This window comes from Hipposideros armiger, unplaced genomic scaffold, assembly GCF_001890085.2.
Source record: "Hipposideros armiger isolate ML-2016 unplaced genomic scaffold, ASM189008v1 scaffold_216, whole genome shotgun sequence".
NCBI classification, from domain to species: Eukaryota; Metazoa; Chordata; class Mammalia; order Chiroptera; family Hipposideridae; genus Hipposideros; species Hipposideros armiger.
In genome coordinates, this window is record NW_017731566.1 from 2250470 (window position 1) to 2268356 (window position 17887).

Consider the following 17887-nt stretch of genomic DNA (forward strand, 5'->3'; position numbering starts at 1 on the left):
AGTTGCACACAGTTCAGGAAGTGACAAGTCGATTTCCTCCTCCCCGGGAGCCGCTCGGTACAAAGCGCTCGGCGCCGGCGGCGGAGCGTGCGCGCGGCGGACGCGCGGCGGGCAGCCCGGACGACTCGGCGAGCGCCGGCGGCGACGGCGCGGAGCCCGCGCCCGGATCGCCCCGCCGCGCAGAGTAAGCGACCCCGGGCCGGGCGGCGGCGGCCGGGGGGCTGGTCCGAGCGGCGGTCCCTGCCCTGTGCGCCCCGGCCGCGGGCAGGAGGGAGCCCTGTCGCGTGTGTGCTGGGCTTGCGCCTCTTTTTATTTTTATTTTTTTACGTTGCGGGTTTCCTCTTTTTCCGCCTTGTTCCGCGTCGGGTCGGGTGGCTTCTCGGGGTGCTCAGCGTCGCCCCTGGTGCAGGCATGAGACTTGTCAGAGCGCAGCCGGGGGCACGGGCCAGCCTGGCCCCTGCGGAGAAGTCTGCGCTTCCCGGGGCGGGCGCGGGGACGGCTGCGCCGGGGGGTGTCCCCCTCTACGCGCCTCAACTTGCGCCCTGGCTCGCGGCAGCGGCGAAGGCGCCGAGCCCCTGGACCCGGGCGGCCCCCCTCGTCCCGAAGTTCCCGCATCGTTTGCAGACAACTCTTTTGTTCGCGGAAGTTTGCGTCTGCCACCCCCGGGATGCGGACGCGCAGCGGCGGGCTCCGCGGCTGCTGGACCGGCCGGGGCGGTCACGTTGCGGGTGAGGGCCGTTCCGTCCCGAACGGGCGAAGCCCGCAGGGCGGCCGCGGTGGGGGCTCGCGGAGTGGGGGGAGCCGGCGCCGCCGTGGCTTTTGCACATGGCGAGAAGGGCCGTCCGGCACGGGCACACGGGTCGAGTCACGTTTTTGCCAGTCCTTGATTTGCAGACCCGTGGGAGTCCTCTTCCTCTCTCGGGGTTTCACTTGGTGGGGCGGGGACGGAGGACGCGAGGTGACCCAGAGTGTGGGGAGGGCCCTCGGTGTGCGTTGCCCCAAGTGGCTTCTTGGGCACCCCCCCCAGCTCCCCACCCCCCGCCCGCTGACTTTGGGAACAATGCTTGTGGCGCGGGGACCGGGCAGCGGAGCATCGGTGAGTTGCGCGAGCCGCCTTGCTAGGGTCCCTCGCCCCCGGACGCCCCCTGAAGCCGGGCTCCCTCCATCTGACCGCCCGGGTTCATTAACACGTACTGTACTTCGAACGATGGTGAACAAAGAACAGCTCTTTGCAGCATTTGATGAATGGGATTCTGCCTCCTATAGGCCACACTCCGAGTCTTCCAGACGTTACAGTCTCTGGACTCGGTGGTGGTGGGCAAGTGGCCCCCGGCTACATTCGGGGCCGGGACCCTGCGCAGGGCATTCGTGCCGTCGTCACCGCCGCCGCCACCACCGGGCTCGCCTTGCCCGAGCGGGTGCAGATGGAACCAGGCTGATGGTTGGTTGTTCAACAGGAACAAATGTTTGTTGAATTGTTGGATGGTGGATACCAGGGACTGTTTTCTATTGACTGCTGCAGGAGTTGGAATGGCATTGTTTATTGGCCTGGGAAGCCAGGCAAGCGTCTTGTGCTGCTTACAACATATTAGCAGACTTCCAAATGACACACTAGCATATGTGTTCCCAGCAGTTCCCACCGGCAGGGAGGGGGATCCCTCTTTGCTCCAGATCCTGGACTCCGGGTTAAAAGATGCCACTTGGTTTGAGGACTCGGGAAGGAATGGAGTTAGCAGACTGCATGAAATTGACTGTTCTGACTTGGCCAGGTTTTGGTTTCATTTTAATGTTTCTACTTAGCAGTAACTTTATCTCAGCTACAGTTTTGATACTGAATTACAGATCTGTAGGGTTTTTTTCCTCCCCTTAGCTGTAGACAACTAGGTACACAGAAAATAGCTACTTATCCCAGTTGATAAGCCCATGTTAGTGGGAGAAGGTTTGGGTCTTAAGTTCAGGAGTATTAGCCCTTGACCCTGCGCTTGGCTAGGGTCTGGATGCTGCCAGTCATCCTGCAGACCTAGGAGCAGGGCACTGCTCCAGTCTAGAAAATGAAGGAGGCTTGGGGCAGGTCTGTGTTTTTCTCCCAAATGCTCCATCCAAAGAACAAGGTGATGTTAAGATTGTTTCAGATAATTTTGCCAAGGACTTCTTATTTTCCCCCGAGAATGTGATATTGATGCACAGTCATTTTAACATGGAAGACACGATGTAAATAAAAGCTAGCAGTACCATTGCTGCGGAAGTGGACTTGAATGTTCTAAGGCTGGCAGGACAAATAGAGTGTCCCACTGTTTTGATACATAACGTTTTTAGTCACTTCTCCCTTCTGTTTTCAACTTAGGAGATAGCACATGGAAGTAGCATGTTGGAAGTTCATAGAGTTCTTTTGGGGATACCGTATTGTCATCATGGTGGCTACACTTAATTGATATTTTATGGGCAGCCCTGTTATTATTTCTTAGGCTCTTTCTGTCCACACCTTCTAGTCTTTCTCTATCGCCTATTGCTTCTATTACTATCCCCTGGCCTTTCCATCTCCCCAGTTCTGTGGCAGCCTAGTGGGCTGGGTGTCCTTAAGTGGGCTCAGGGAGCAGGCCCCTGATGAATGATCCAAGCACAGAAAAGTCCAGCCAGTTCTCTTCCCCTGCAGGAGGCTGGAGAGGAGGGAGCCTTGTGTAAAGTCTGGGAGCTGGCAGCAGGGGGCGCCTCGGAGCAATTTGGCTTATCTTTGCATTGCTCTTTGAAAAAGCACGCCCTTCTCTCACCCACTGCTGGATGCTGTGGGCTTTGAAGACTGGCTGCGGGACCTACTGTCAGGTTGTTCACTGATGTTTTATCTGGGCAGTGTGACTTTTTTGAATTGCATACTGCATGGAAAACTTTTTGTTCTTGTCCGTAAAAAAAAAAAAAAGAGGCTGAAATAAGCAAATACTCAGATTAGCACAACCCCCATCATTACCACCACCACACACACCTCTCTCATGTGCAATAAAAGAAACCTGCGGGCATCATTTGTTATGTAATATGCTGATAATACAGGCCTCAGCCTTAGATGGAAACCAGATGTGGAGGGGCTCTCTTTAATTGATCCAGCAAGGGGGACACATTAATATATTAGCCCTTGAAAACCCTGAAGGTGACTTTTTTTTTTTTAACTGGAGGGGAGAATCCCAAACCCAGGGCTTTTTCGAGGTTTTTGTCTCTTGGCTTCTCGCTTTGCTGCAGCTGTCCTTTTTGTCAGACTCTTCCTCTCTTGAAAGAACCGGTTTGTTGCCAACACCAAGCACATGGCCGGGTCTGGCGGGGCTCAGCGCAGTTTAACTCCACTGGGCTCCACTCTCCGCGCCTTGTCCAGCTGCTGCCCTGGCCTCCACCCCACAAAGCAGGGCCTGGCCACGGGACTTGGGTGCTGGGAGGAATGTTGACTGTTCTCCCTCAACTGCTTTGTGCAACATCTGATCATCGAGGGCGAGTGGCTGTTTAAACTTGCCCAATGAATACACTTTCCAAAATCATTGACTCTCCTTGTCCAATTAATTTCTGTGTGTGTGTGTGTGTGTTTCCTGCCTAAGTTTATGAGGGTTCTTTCTGCACGGCTGAGTCACCTTTATTACGGCCCAAGGTCGGGGACTGCACTGTAATAGCTGACCCCATCAGCAGCCGTTTCATGGCGTGCCGGGATGTGAACTTTGGATACAAACCCAGAGGCTTAGATATGCTGATGTGCCCAGAGACTTGCTTAGAAAAGTTTTGTTTTAGCGCAGTTTACATTAATATGATTAATGACTGCGCCACTGAAAAGTCTATATTCAAAAGCAATTTAGCGTCCCCTAGGGTTCTTCTTAGGGTGAAGTAATTTTCTTTGCCAAACAACTTTGCGTTAAGGTAACGTCTTCTTTGATGTTTAATCCAAACCTCCTGTGCGCACAATTTTGGATCAAGGTTGGGGCCTTGAAAATTGTGGGTTGTGGTTTCGGCGGTGCCTCTCTTAACCTTCCCGAACTTGGGGTCAGAGGGCACTGGATTCTTGTCCCAAGAAAGTTCTTGGAGACCCTGAGCAGCGGCAGAGTTAGTGAGCGCCTTGCGGGTTGGGATGGGAGGGAATCTTCCAGCGGAAACTTGGCTTCAGGGTGTCTTGGAGGAGGGGATGCAAGGAGGCTGGAGCGGAGGACAAGGTTTTTTTTACCCTTGTAGCGACTGGAGATACTTGAGCTTTTTCAAAAAACAGAGACGTCTTTGCTGCAGCCGCCACCGCCGCCGCCGCCTCCTTCTCTTTCCTCTTCTTTTTTTGTTAAATGTGGGTTGATTGAGAGGGGAAATGCTGATGGGTGGGTCTGAAAAGCAGCCTTAGGAACCCGAGAAAATAAAAACACATTTGAAGGACTCAGGAAGATTTTGCATTTCAAAGGGTCTACCTTGTAGAATTTCACATCACGTCAGGGGTTACGGAGAAGTGTGACAGGCACCCCCGCTTCTTTAATGGTTCTCCTTCACTCCTGCTGTGGGGGCTGCGCGGGAACCTGCCTTTTGCAGGGGGGATGGGGGCAACTTGGCCAGACCATGCAGGAATATATTGCGGAAATAGGGCCCCTTGGGCATCTGTCGTCCCTGGAGGGACTTTTTCTACGGGGCCACTCTAGGGAGGTGAAAGCAAATCGTTTTAGTAAACACCCCTTTGACCCCAGGATGCAGGGGCAGGCCAACCCCTGGCTGCGTTCGCTCTTTTTCCCTTCTCCCATGAAACAAAGAAACAGATTCTCCTCCCGCGCTGGTTGGTGTAAAGTGGTTCCCAAGACTCAGGACCATGACAAGTTGGGTGCAGCAGCATTCAGCCAAAATGGATGCAGATTTGGTTAAAGAACAACGGCAGTGCCTGCTGGTTGTTGAAGACCCACCCTGGCCAGGGGCTTTGCGTAGACTCTAATTCTCAGAGCAGTCCTGTAGGTACAGCTGAAGAAAACTAAGGCTCAGAGAGGCCAAGTAACTGGCTCCAGGCCACACAGCTGCAAGGCCCGAGAAGCTCGTAGGCCTATCCAAGTCTTTGGTTTCAGAGCCTGCGTGCTGTCCGTACTCCATGCTCTCAGTCGGTATGTTCATAAGACAGAGGCACGGGTTCTGTTTTATCTCGAAACATAAATTTTGTTTAGTCTTGTTAACACCACAGGGAAACAGAAATTTAGCTGCCTCTTTGCCTTGCCCCTCCCTTTTTCTACAGAGTTCCTTTTTTTTAAAGCAGTGATTGGACTCTGTATCTACCATCGGACCAAAAGCAGAGCCTGGATTGGGAAGACTGAAATGTTTTGCTTCATCCTTACAAAAGACAGATTCACAAGAAAATATAATTATTCCCAGTGACCTTCTGGGGGAAATGGGAAATAAATCTGGCAGCCCACTAGAAGCCCCAACGTTTATTCAGATTCTGTTTCCCAGTCAGAGATTGTTAAAAAGGGTTTCCAGCATTTTTTTTTTTTTGCATTGGTAATTCAGATGTCTCAAAGTAAATCATTTTGTGATGCTTGCCACCCCAGGTTTGTACAAGATCACGTTTTGTGTACAGGCCGAAAGTAATCATATAACGAAACAGAATTGTACATCCTCCAGCGTGTGGGAACTTGGTAGGCCCCAGCCAGAGCTGGGCCGCGCCTGCATTCTGCCTCAGACAGATGGCCCTTTACAGGTTCATCCTGGTTTGTGTGTGGGGGTGGGGTGAAGACACCCGTCTCCAGCAAGGCCTGCCTGGCTGGCCCTGCTGCTCTTTCGTCCCCCACAGAGTTTGTGGGACAGGGCTGGGCCCTCTGTGTGCTGAGTTTCTAGAATCTAGAGCAGTGGTTCTCAGTGTTGGCTATGCATTAGACTCACCTGGGGAGGTTTAAAAGCAAAGTCCAGATGCCCAGGCTGCATCGGGGCCAATTATATCAGAATCTGAGAGATAAGGGGTAGGACTCAGCATTGGTATTTTTAAAGCTTCTGAGTTGATTCCGTTGTGCACACAAGACTGAGGAAGTAGGGCTGGAACAGACCCCACGCACACCTCGCTTCCCTCCGCAGGAGGTCGGGCGCCTTCCTGTTCAGGAGTGGGATAAGCCTGTCGTAATGTTCCACCCCAGCCACGTCTCAGTGAAGGGGGATCTGAAAGGCACCCACGCGTGGGTGAAGTGCCTGCTGCAGACATCACCCAGGTAGTTGCTGTTTCTTCTGGGCCAGGTCTTGGGTACACCTCCCTGCACAGGACTGGGGACAGAGCCCCTCTGAGCCACCTTCTTCCGGGAACGAAGGGGGTGGGTTTTATTTAGCCTGTTGTCTCAGGGTAGTTCTCGTGCAGGCCCTTGTGTCCCTGCCGTCCTGCTGGTCTTCAGCGTCTTGTCCCTTGTGGAGGCTTGGCACATGGTGTCCCTCTGTGGCGCTCACGGGAGGGAAGATGCAGTTTGGGTCTAGAGCACATCTTGGTGATTCTCAGTGAGCACTCGTTTCTTTTCACTCCACCTCTGTTGGCAGTGACTGTCACACCGTCAGCCACCTGGTTGTACCTGACCGCTTGGAACCTGTCCTGCAGGGGATGCCCTCTGTGGCAGACACACCTGGGGTTACACTCCATTGAGTTCTGTGCAGGATGCCCAGGGCCTGCGGACAGGGCGACCTTCCCTAGGCTGCCCTGTCATCTTCCGGAGGAGCAGTCTGATCCCCGGGAGGTGCGGGACTTGCCCAAGGTCACATAGCTAGTGCCCAAAACTGGTCTCCTGGGTCCCCTGCCCGAGCGCTGTGTTCTCTCCCGGGAGACGTGGAGACCCTCTCCCGCTGGCAGGATGCGTGCCGCAGCATAGGCCCCCAGCACACGGCTGCTGTGCAGAGCTCTTCAGCTTGGCGGAACGTGCCACCCGTGGCTCCTGGCCGACTTTGCCAGTCCATCCCATTTTTTACCTCCTCCCCGATGCCTGCTCAGCAGGGATCCCTTAGGTGGCTGAAAGTGCAGGCTGGCTCAACCCCCAGTGGGTGGAAACTGAGTCCCGGTGGACTTTCCTGAAATCTTAAGCTTGTTGAAAGGGGTTTCGGTCGCCTTGGCAAAGGTTTGTCCATCTGCTCTTCTGCGCGTTGGTGGTGGTGGGTAAATAGGCTCTTTCTCCTCTCCTGAGTTGGGTTTGGGCCTAATGAGGTAGGGAAAGGGGGGTCGTATTCCTGCATTTGTTTAGCAGGCATTGACTGGGCACCTGCTGAGTGCCCCTCCTGGAGCCTGGCACTGGACTTCATTAGTTCATTTAATCCTTAGCACAGTCTATGGCTGAGGGACTAGCTCCATGTATTGCTGAAAACGCTGCCGCTCTGGAGAATTACTCACCCCGGGTGAAAGGGACAGTGGGATTTCTGCTCCTTAGGCGGGCGCCTCGGTCCTGTATTCTCTGCACAGGCCGCGCCACGCTCCCTCTGCATCCAGCGCCTGCTCCAGTGCAGAGGAGGCGCAGTCGCTGCTGTGAGCAGGGTGCATTTCCCAGGGGCGGTCCCTGGCGATGCCTGACCGGACACCACGCTGCTACTTCCAGGAGGGGCTTGACTGGCCATGTGGCAGAGCTTGCTGGGTGGGCCTGTGGGCTCCTGGAGAGCAGGGCCTGTTGGGGGCCTGCCTGTGTCCCGGCAGTCGAGCAGTGCCCTGGGTGGAGGAGGTGGTGGCCTCTGTGGGTTCTAGTGCTGCTGCCTGCCCGTCCTCCCTCCTGGGGAGGCCACCATCCTTCTCAGCTGCCCTTTGGATGAAGTGCCCTGACGGACAAGGCCCAGCTGGGAGAGGCCTCGTCCACGCCTGGAATTCCCCTTGCTCTGGCATTCGTGTTGGCCAGGGGCCTGGAAGCCGAGGGAGGTTTCCATCTGCTGGCTGCGAGTGGCCTCTCTGCCTGTTTGGAGGTGGAAAGACAACGTCCTCTGTAGCCGGCCGCCTCCACGTTCTGGGCGAGGTGAGGGGCCAGGGGCAAGGGGTGTCTGTGGTTGGGAGACTCCAGAGGGGGTGTGGAATGCAGGGGTGCTCACTGTGGCAGGGTCCTGGGGCCAGCCCCGTGGAGCACCCCTCCGGTAAAGCCCCTCTAGCAGTCAAGCGGTCGCGTTCCCCGGATGGCAGGTGGTGGGCACACTGCTGCTCACTGGCTAGACCTCATTTGCTGTGTGACCCTCTTGACCTTGGGTGTTTCATCTTGCTGCCCCTGGCTCCCAGCGTTCTTAGGAGGACTGGTTAAGGGTCTGTCTGAGAATCCCTGTGAAAGGTGCGGTGCCATGCAGAGAGATGTGAGGTAGGGGACGCAAGTCGGACCCGATCGCAGATGTGCTGCCATGAGGTCCAGGGCAGGCTGCGTGCTGACAAGGGGAGAACTTGGGGCAGAGTGTAGGTTCCACCCAGTCTGCGACATTTAGGGCAAGCACAGCATTAAGCTCTGGAATCAGTGCCTGGGTTCAAATCCCAGGCCTGCCTTTTGCTGACCACTTGCCCCTGGGCGGGCGACAGTGTCCTGGCCTGGCCTCCCTCATCTGGACTATGGCCATTCTGACAGCACCCAGCCCGTGGGTTTCGGGCACTGAGTGAGACACCATGGGTGGGGACACTTAGAGCCCAGAGAATGTCAGTGAGCATCTTGTGCAGCCTGTGGCAGGCATGTGCTGTTGGGAGGACAGATGGAGGGCTGGAAGGACAAGGCTGATTGTCCTAATGGCCCCAGTGGGCAACAGGACGAAGGACAGAGCTAGAAGAGACTTAAATTTGAGCTGGGCTCGGCCACATGTGTTAGACTGGGACAGTTAGAGCTTTCTTCAACCCAGCATTCTTCGTTCTCAGGTGACTTACTATTTTCTGGGAGGAAGTCTTGAAAGCATGTGTTATAATTCAGTTCGCAGTGTGTCTCTTCACAAGAGTTAAGACTGGTGAAATCTTTTAAGCTTTCTCTTTAGGAAACAAAATCTCTGTTTACCAAAAGTGATTTAATTTGGTCCTAAACATAGAAAATAAAATGCATGTAAGTGTCATGAAGCAGCCTCAAACGGCTCTGCTCTCACCAACTTCTGTGAATGAATCTCTGGAAATCTCAGTGGCCACACACCTGTCTGGGCTGAGAGTGAGAGGTCCATTTACTACCTTTTTAGATTCCTTGCCGTTGATGTCTTTATTTGCTTTCACCTGGCAGGCTGCCTTTCGCAACTGCAATCAGCGTCCTCTCGGTGCAGGTCATGTGGTTGCAACTGGGGCGTTTGCCCCCAGCTGGCCGCCTCTCGCCGCCTCCTGGGGTGCGATTCCTGCTACACCTGGACCCCTCTGCCACCTGAACATGACCAGCAGTCTTTCCAGGAGCAGGAGCTCATTATTTGATGAGCTTAGAAGCTCATCGAAGCTTTTGAAAGGGGCCTTTGACCTCTGGGATGACAGAGGGACAGGCCTGTACCCTCCCCAGTGGTCGCTGGGCTTTTCTTGGCACAGCCCAACAAGGTGTGAAAACTCAGTATTATTAGCGAGTTCTGGGCAGGGGCCCTGACTCCAGGCTGCAGCAGCCTCCTCCCTTCAGAGGCTGGCACAGGTGCTTGGGGCTGATCTTAGAGGGCCTCTGCAGGGGCCACCAAGGTGGCTGGGCTTGGGTGGCCTTGAGACACCCTCTTCTTGGACATCATGAAGCTTTGTGACTGAGGGGGTCACCATGGCATCTGGGCTGCCTCCGGTCTCTGGATGTGACAGCACTCGTCTTCTTTGCCCTCTCTGCCTCTTCAGATATGTCCACTGTTTCTGTGGTGACCACAGAACACTGCTATGCTGGTGGTCCCCCGGCACAACTCAGTCCAGTCAGTGTCTAGTAAACACCTACTGTGTGTCAGGCCCTGGGAAGTCCGAGATGAGTAAGCCAAGTCCCTTTCTGTAAGGAGCACACAGGCTTGTGCCAGGGACGGTCAGACTGCAGTTGTCTTTATTTGGTTCCTACTATGTGCCGGGCCCACATAGTAGGCCCCAATAAATGTAACGGAGGTTTGGGCCCAAGATACTGGTGAGACCACAGCCTTGTGGGAGTCAGAGGAAGGTCACTTCCACTGCGCCGAGAGGAGGAAGGAAGAGAAGGCTTCCTGAGTCTCAAAGAATGAGCAGCAGTTTAGACAGGTGAAGAATGGATGGGGAGGCGGAGAGCCAGACCAGAGAGCAGTACGTGCAGCATGAGACCACCTCCGGGGTGCTTGGGGGACGGCAGGTGGGTGAGAATAACCCAGACCTGAGCGCTTGGGTGAGAGGAGGCCGATGGCCTGGGAGCTAAGCTGGTCAAGGTCAGAATGGCAGTGGGTTCACGTTGAAGGAGTCTGGACTTAACCCTAAAGGGCCAGAGGCTAGGCAGCCATCTGCTGATGCTTGCATGTTTGAAGTCTCAGTATTTGGGGAGTGGCAGTGCAGAGCAGGGTTGGAGTGGACAGCTGGGAGGCCACAGACTGGCCCAGGAGAGAGGTGGCACACCAGGGCAGGGCAAAGGCCGCAGAGGGTGGCGGTTGGTCGGTCAGCAGCTGGATGCTGGCGAGGAAGCCGGAGGAGAAGGGGGCAGCCCTCTCCAGCGGTCCTCTCTGGGGGCCACCTTCTGGGGGGACTGCCTAGGAGCCTAGTCATTCGACCTTGGAGTCACCTCCTTGGAGGGCTACTTCCCGACATACAGAACTTCCATCAAGTGCCATCTGCTTGGCCAGAGGGATGTGGTCTTTGTTTATTTTCAGCTGAAGCTCTTGCTTTCAGTGGGGATAGGGTGGGGAGGGGCACTTGGGATTCCCAAGAACTTCCAGCATTTCTTGCCTGTGCCTGCACTGGGACTAAAAAATCAAAATGAGCAAAACCTTTCGGCATCGCATGAGTTGGAAAAAGTCCGGTTCAGTGTAAAACCACCTTTTTTCCCCCTTAAAGGAAAAACTAGTAACCGTGTTGGTATGATTGGAAAGGCGCTTCGGTGCCCTTTGGGCTCTGTCGTAGCGTGTTCGCACCGTGTTCTCAAAGGGCGGGGGAGTTGCTGACACAAACACGCGAGAATGTTCTGCCCGGGTCACCTGACTCCTGGCGCCCCTGTGGCCTCCACACCCTCAGATGCCAGCCCAGATTCCAGGCCCTATGGACTGTGGCATGTGACTTGGGTCTAGTGGAGGAGAATTAAGGAAAATCATGAACCTGCAAGGAGGGGCAGTTCAGCAGCCCATCTTTTTGGGTTTCTTCTGTGAGCCCTGTAAGGATTTGCTCATCAGCATTTAGTCCTGAGGAGAGAAGTGAGTTAATTGCAAAAAATGGCCCTAATTTTGGCAATAAACCTCCCTGTTCCCAGGGAGCTTAGCAAACGCCCCCACCTATTAGAAAGAAAAATACGAGAGAGATCGGGCCTGGCTGAGGCTGAATAGGCCAAAAGATGAACTGGAAACGAGTGGAAAAGTGACATGCCAAGAATAGAAGCCTGGACTGTGCAGGGGCCACCCCTGGGCTGCTGACAGGTGTGGAGGTCCACAGGTAAATGGGTTCTAACTTGCCTTAAAAAAAATAAATAAATAAAATAAATCAGTTTTTAAACTTGTGGGAGGCTCAGGCATGTCCCTTGAGTGATGCAGAAAAGACTCCAGGATGTCACTGCTCTGGGCTGTGGCACAGCCCCTCTGCTCTGCCGTGTGAGAGCACGGCCAGCGTGGCGTCGGCTCTGTGCACCTGGGAGCCCCCTGGGCCTGCTAGCTTCCTGCGCGGCCTTGAACCCATGTGAAAATGCCTGGCCCAGCTTTTCTCCTGTGACCACGCAGGCAGCCCCTGCCCTGTTTCTAGTTGAGTCCATGGGATCTCAGGGAGACCAGGTGCTGTCCCTCGTGGAAGACACGTTAGTACACATGAGCCCAGACAGGCAGGCAGTCTCCGGGAGGGCTGGTGTCAGTTGGAAAAGCCTGAGGAAGAGAGACCGAGGGCACGGGGCCAGGAAATGGCTGCCCTGGGTTCCAGCTCTGCCACTTTATTGGATTTGACTTTGAACCAGGAGGTACTTAACTTCTCTGTAGATGGGGACTAATTAGTAGTGCCTGCTTAACCGGATAGGGAGGCGTAAATAGGATATTAGAAGTCAGAGTACCCGGCACATTCTCAGGTGCCCCACGTGTACTTTTTGAATGCCCACTCTGTGCTGGCATCATACTAAGAGTGTTACAGGCCTCTCATTTAATTCTTATACCCACCTTGAGATGTGGGTACTATGATTATTCCCTTTTTATAGATGAAAAAATTGAGGTTCAGTAAGAGAAAGATAACCGAGGTCACCCAGCGGGTGGGCAGTAGTCCTGGATTTGAACTCCCAGCTCTATACCCTGTATCAGGGGCTGGCAAACTAAGCCCACAGGCCAAATCTGGCCCACTGCCTGTTTTTAGAAATAAGTTTTATTGGCACACAGCCATGTCCATTGGTGTACCTAGTGTCTACGGCTGCCTGCATGCTATAGCAGCAGAGCTGAGCAGCGGTGCCAGGAACCATACGGTCTACAATGCCTGGCCCTTCACAGAAAAAATGTCCCGTCTCCTCTGTGTAGATGCTCTGTACTCCAGATATGTGCCACTAGCCACATATAACTACTTAAAAACTTCTTCAGCTTTTTTGAGGTTATAATTGACAAAATCATAAGATTTTTAAATTAAAACTAAATGGAATTAAAAATTCAGTTCTTCAGCCTCACTAACCACGTGTCACTTGCTCAATAGCTACGTGAAGCTATCCACTGTCATGTCGGACAGAACAGATAGAAAACATTGCCTTCATCACAGGAAGCCCCATTGAGCAGGAAGGAGTGCGCTAGACCATCTCCCAGCACGTGGAGAAGGCGAACCCAAGAGAACCGGAGTGTAGAGGAGGCATTCCAGGAAGGAAAGGAACTGGACTTGCCTGGCCCAAAAACACAGAGCCGAGCTGGGCTTGTTGACTCAGAGGCGATGGTGGAGACATGTGCTACGTGGCAGGGAGTGGAGAGGCTGCCCCCCCCCCAGGCCTCTGTGACAAGCCCCCAAACAGCCCAGGCCACAGCCCCCAACTGCAAGTGACCGGTGAGGACCCCACTCAGCCCTGCCACTCTCCAGCCTGTGACCCCAGCTCCTGGCTCCCCTGGGCCCATGGCCGCCTCAGCTGTGCTGTGCCCACACTCCCCCACCCCACCCCCGTGTGTGTTTGCTCACTGGGCCCTGCGGAAATCACAGAAATCCCAACTTTCCAGTATTCAGATCATGCTCTTTCTGGACCATCTGGACCCGATGGGTTACACCATTGTTACCATTGTTCCTGCCATGCTGGGGTGGGAACATTTTGTTTTGATGAGATGGCCATGTTTTCCATGGGCAACAGATAAGGAACCACTTTGTTCATTCAGAGAGGTGGCCGCTGTGTGATGTGAGGAAGGAAGATGAGTGTAGGTCCCCCAGCTGGCCAACGTCATGTGGCTTTCCCCGTCACATGCCATCAGCTGCCGCGCTGAGGCAGCCTATTGACGAGTCTGGAGCTGGGCTGCACTGGAGCCCCTGTCTTGCTTGGTTCAGATATTGCCTGAAGAGGAATCTCTTTGGCAGGTGATTGGGGCAGCCATTTTGAGGTATGACGGCACAATGGGTTTGAATTCCGTTCATTGGACTCGGCTGTGATGCCACCTTGTAGGCACCAGCTCCCCCCACACTGGAGCGTGCCGATGGAGGAAAGCCGTGTGGTGGTTTACTGCTGGGCTGCCCTGGTCCAGGCCTACCTGCCCTGCGGTCTCTGGTGGGATGCTGTGTATTCTCAGGGGCCTGGCCACTCCTGCTCTTGGGAACGGCCAGGCCTGTCCCTGTTGGGCTTACATGAGTACAGCCTGCACGAATTTCCCTAGCTTAGACAAGTGCCTACTCCCTTTACAATCAGGACAAACACATTTAGAAAAGGCAGGAATAAGAAACCATCTGTCCCAAAGCCTGTCTCTGCTCAGCAGCTGGTGTGATCCCCCATCATGGGCTGTGCTGTGCTGGGTGGGCTCCCCCAGTCACAGTCTCATCAGGCCTCCGGGCAGAGGAGTAGGTGGCTCTGTGGGTTGACATTTAAGAAAACTCACTTCATTGCACTTTCTCTTTGAATGTGTTGTTTTGGTACAAAAGTCTTCGTTTGTCCTGGACTGTTTTGAAATAAAAGGCAGGAAACCCCCCTCTCATTTCTATATCTTGCGTAGAAGTCATCAAAACAGAATCCTGTGTTCTGTGCAGGGGTTGTGATTGAGGAAGCAGCTGTTCTGTTCACGATGACCCGACCGAAGCCAGCCGTCTGTAGGCGTCAGGGACCCAGGATCATCTGTTCCATCTGCTGGCTTTACTTGCATTTGTTTCAAGTATTTGGTGAGGAAACGCTTTCCCTTCCCCAAGCCCACGTTGTGGGAGAGGCCAGGAGGGAGCTCTCCTGGGGAGGGCAGGGCAGATCCCAGCCCCCGCCCCCACCCCAGCCCCCGACGACGCTGCTGCTTGCCCTGTAGGATGGATGCCAGGCAGAGAGTCGAAGCAGGGCAGCCGCCTCTCCAAGTATGTGCGTGGGCAGGCCGGCCCCACTGCTGGGGGCTGGGAACTTCATGGCAGTGCTCTGATGTGCTCAGGATTTCAGACATTCTGTGCCTTCTAGTCATTTTTAGGCCTTCGGCGAACTCAGAGTGAGTCAGGAGTGATGCAAATGGATATGCGTGACTGTGGGGCGCTGGGGCCCAATGAGGCCACGCCACGCTTCAAACCAAGACGAAAGCACAGCTCATGCAGGCAGTTTCAGAGTTTTGAATCGTCAGCATCCTTTAGGCCAGAGGATGCACACGTGTGGTCTGGGGGCCAGATGTGGTCCTCACTCACGATTGGTTTGGCCTCCATGATGCTTTCCGAATTTTGCATTTCTGGACAAGGTTTAAAACTTAGGGGATTGTACAGAGAAGCCTGGAGTTTCAGCTGCTCTTGACAAGTCAGAAGGTTTTTAATGGTATCTTGGGCCCTCTCTTCCACACAACCGCACAGTGGTAGCCACAGCGGAGTCGCTGTCCAGTCTGTGGGGCGCTCTCTCTGCACTTCACCGCTGTTCCCACCCCGCGCGCTCACTCACCCTTATGTTCCCTGCTTGGCTCTGGACGTCATTTGAGTTTGAGATCCCTGGAGTGGACAAGACATTCAGAAAACAGATTCAGACTTTCTGGCTCTCCCGGTTATTTGGTGCAGGGCGAGCCATGGCAAATGGCAGTTCCTAGTGGGGACGCCCAGGGCGCCGGGCCCTGCCCTCCCTAGTCCTGCTAGCAGTTCCACCTGCAGGTAACACTGTGACAGGTAAACTCGTGTTCAGAGAAGGGGAAATGCTCCGTTCATCTCAGCGGCGTATTCACGCTGCTGCTGCCCCGGTCACCGCGGACATGGACTTGGCTCTGGGAGAGCAGCACCGCAGATGAGTCCCTTCACTCTGAAAGCCAGCCTCAGCCCAGGGTCCCTTCCACCTGATGCCAAGCGCCCCGGGCATCCTTTTTGTCTCCCCCACTCGCCCCTCCTAAAGTCACTCCGATGCTTCCCTCAGCTTAATCTTCTTAGGCTAAAAGTGCCTCCATGATTTTAACAGATGGCTACAGGATTTTTTTAAAACAAAGATTTAATCTTGAAATTATTTTGACAGGCAGTCTAGCTGCCCTGTATCAAGCAGATAACTTCTGCTGGTGGTAGAAAGAGAAAAATTTCTTAGGGTAAATGAAAACATGCGCCTCAGGGCCTTTTAGCTCATTCTTCGTGACAGAGACTCAGGGAAGCAAGTGGAAATAAAAAAGAAAAGGTTCTCCAAATGGCCATTTGTAGTCTTCCAAGAACTGCGTTTTCACTTCATAGTCGCCCACATTTTTAATATTAGTTACCCTTTTCATTGACCTTTCCCCTGCATTTTTTTTTCTCCCCTTGGGGCAGACATTCTGCACACGTTTTCTTTTCTTCTGATTCTCACATACATTTCAATATGTGGTCAAGCTTTGGGCTTCTTAATGTTGTTCTGGATTGTTTGTGAATTTGAGAAATGTGGGCCGTAGGTCCCATGGCCTGAAAGCCCTTCCCGCCGTCCCTGACTTGCAGCAGAAACATGGCGTCCTTGTCTGCTCCCTCCGGCCGGGCAGCCTGTTCCTTGCCTGGGGGCGTTGTCCAGCCCCCGATTCTCCTGGGTCCAGACTCTTGAGAAGGAGCCCAGCGGCCCCCTGACCATGCCCGCATTCTTCTTGAGTGCGTCCCAGGGCCTGTGGGAAACTCCTTAAGGACACGCAGTAGGTCCGTTTTATCTAGATCCCCAGGTCCTGGCCCAGAGGAAGTGCTGGGAGCAGGGCCCGGGCCTCCCTCCGCTGACTGACCTCGTGGCCTTTTGCAAGGGACTCAACCTTGATGGACCCAGCTTTTTCATCTTCAAACTTGTCCTCCCAAATGCCAGGGTTCTAGGTACCAAATTCACTCAAACATCTGTTTTCAGACCTTCGGAAGGGCTTGTTGAGATGCCGATTGCCGGACCCCACTCCTAGAGTTTTTGATTCAGTCAGTCTGGGGTGTGGACTGAAACTGCATTTCTAACAAGTTCCCGGGGGAGACTGCTGTCGCTGGTCCAGGGACCACACTTTGGGAACCACTGCAGTAAAGTCACATTGTTGAAGCAGGTGGCAAGGGCGCCCGTGTTTACCCCAGCAGGGGTGTGGGGCGTCCTGTGCAGGTCCCAGCTAGGAACTGGCATGCCTGCCCTGCTCCTGAGCATGACCTCCCTTCTTACTTCCCCACTGTGCAGAGGGACACACTTACAAAACTTTGCGTCTTAATTTCTGGGAAGCTTGTCCCTAGATTTCCAAAGATGTGTGGTTTTCTAGTTGCTACAGACTGAATGTTTGTTTGTCCCCCCCATATTTGTGTGTTGAGACCTAATGCCCAAGGCAGTGATATTAGGAGGCGGGGCCTTTGGGAGGTGCTTAGGTCATGAGGGTGGATGAGTGCTTTTATGAAAGACCCCAGAGAGAGTCCTCACCCCTCCCACCACGTGAGGACACGGTGAGAGGATGGCTGTGAGTGAGGAAGAGAGCTCTCATCTCACACCGAACCTTCGGGCTGCACGACCTTGGACTTCCCAGTCTCCAGAATTGTGAGAAATAAATCATTGTTTAGGAGCCCCCCCGGCTTAGAGTATTTTGTTACGGCAGCCTGAGCAGTCTAAGACACCAACCATTTTTCTGGAAACATTTGTCTTCAGACCGTCTTCACAATAGTTGGAGAGACATCTACTTCTTACCTTTAGGTAATTATTTCTCTTACAGCATGCCCCACCACTGACCACCCCTGCCCCCCATCTCCCTTCCTTACCTGGGCCCTGGATGCCAAAGGAGGCAGCATTGGTTTTGAGTTTTGGTTTCCCATCTAGGTTTATTTTACCCATTTTCAACCCGAATTGGATTGAGCTAACAATTGACATGGAGATGCCGGGTGACCGCAGCAGTGTGCCCCCTCCTGATGCTCGTGCTCTCCAGATGCTTCCCCAGACTTCCCAGGCATCAGTCCTCAGGCTGAGGTGCCCTTTGTCTCAGGTGTCCTGAAAGCAGTGTCCCCTTGTCGTGGTAGGAACTGGGACGCCCAGCAATGCCCGGAACCAACCGCCCTGTTCATTCTCTCTCTTACCCAATGACCGATGAGCCCAGGCTGGGCTTCTGGAGGTGAAACAGACCTTGTTACAACTGGGGAAACTGAGGCCCAGAGCCAGGCAGTAATATGCCTGAGTTTATGCAGAGCCGGCCAGTGGTTGGATGACTGAGTTGTCAGTGGTTGTTGACTGCCTGAAAAGATTGATTTCATCTCACTTTTTCCATTGTGCAGAGTGAACCTGAACTTGCTGCTTGTCTCACGTCTTTCGCT

At 54.0% G+C, this 17887-nt stretch overlaps 1 protein-coding gene across 1 annotated transcript in view; it reads left to right on the forward strand.

The window, feature by feature from the left end:
• The window catches only part of FAM53B (family with sequence similarity 53 member B), a 108458-nt gene continuing 90571 nt past the window's right edge, over positions 1–17887 (forward strand). Inside the window, exon 1 of the mRNA XM_019654193.1 lies at positions 1–184. The gene's annotated coding sequence lies outside the window, so the exon portion shown is untranslated. The remainder of the gene's footprint in view (positions 185–17887) is intronic.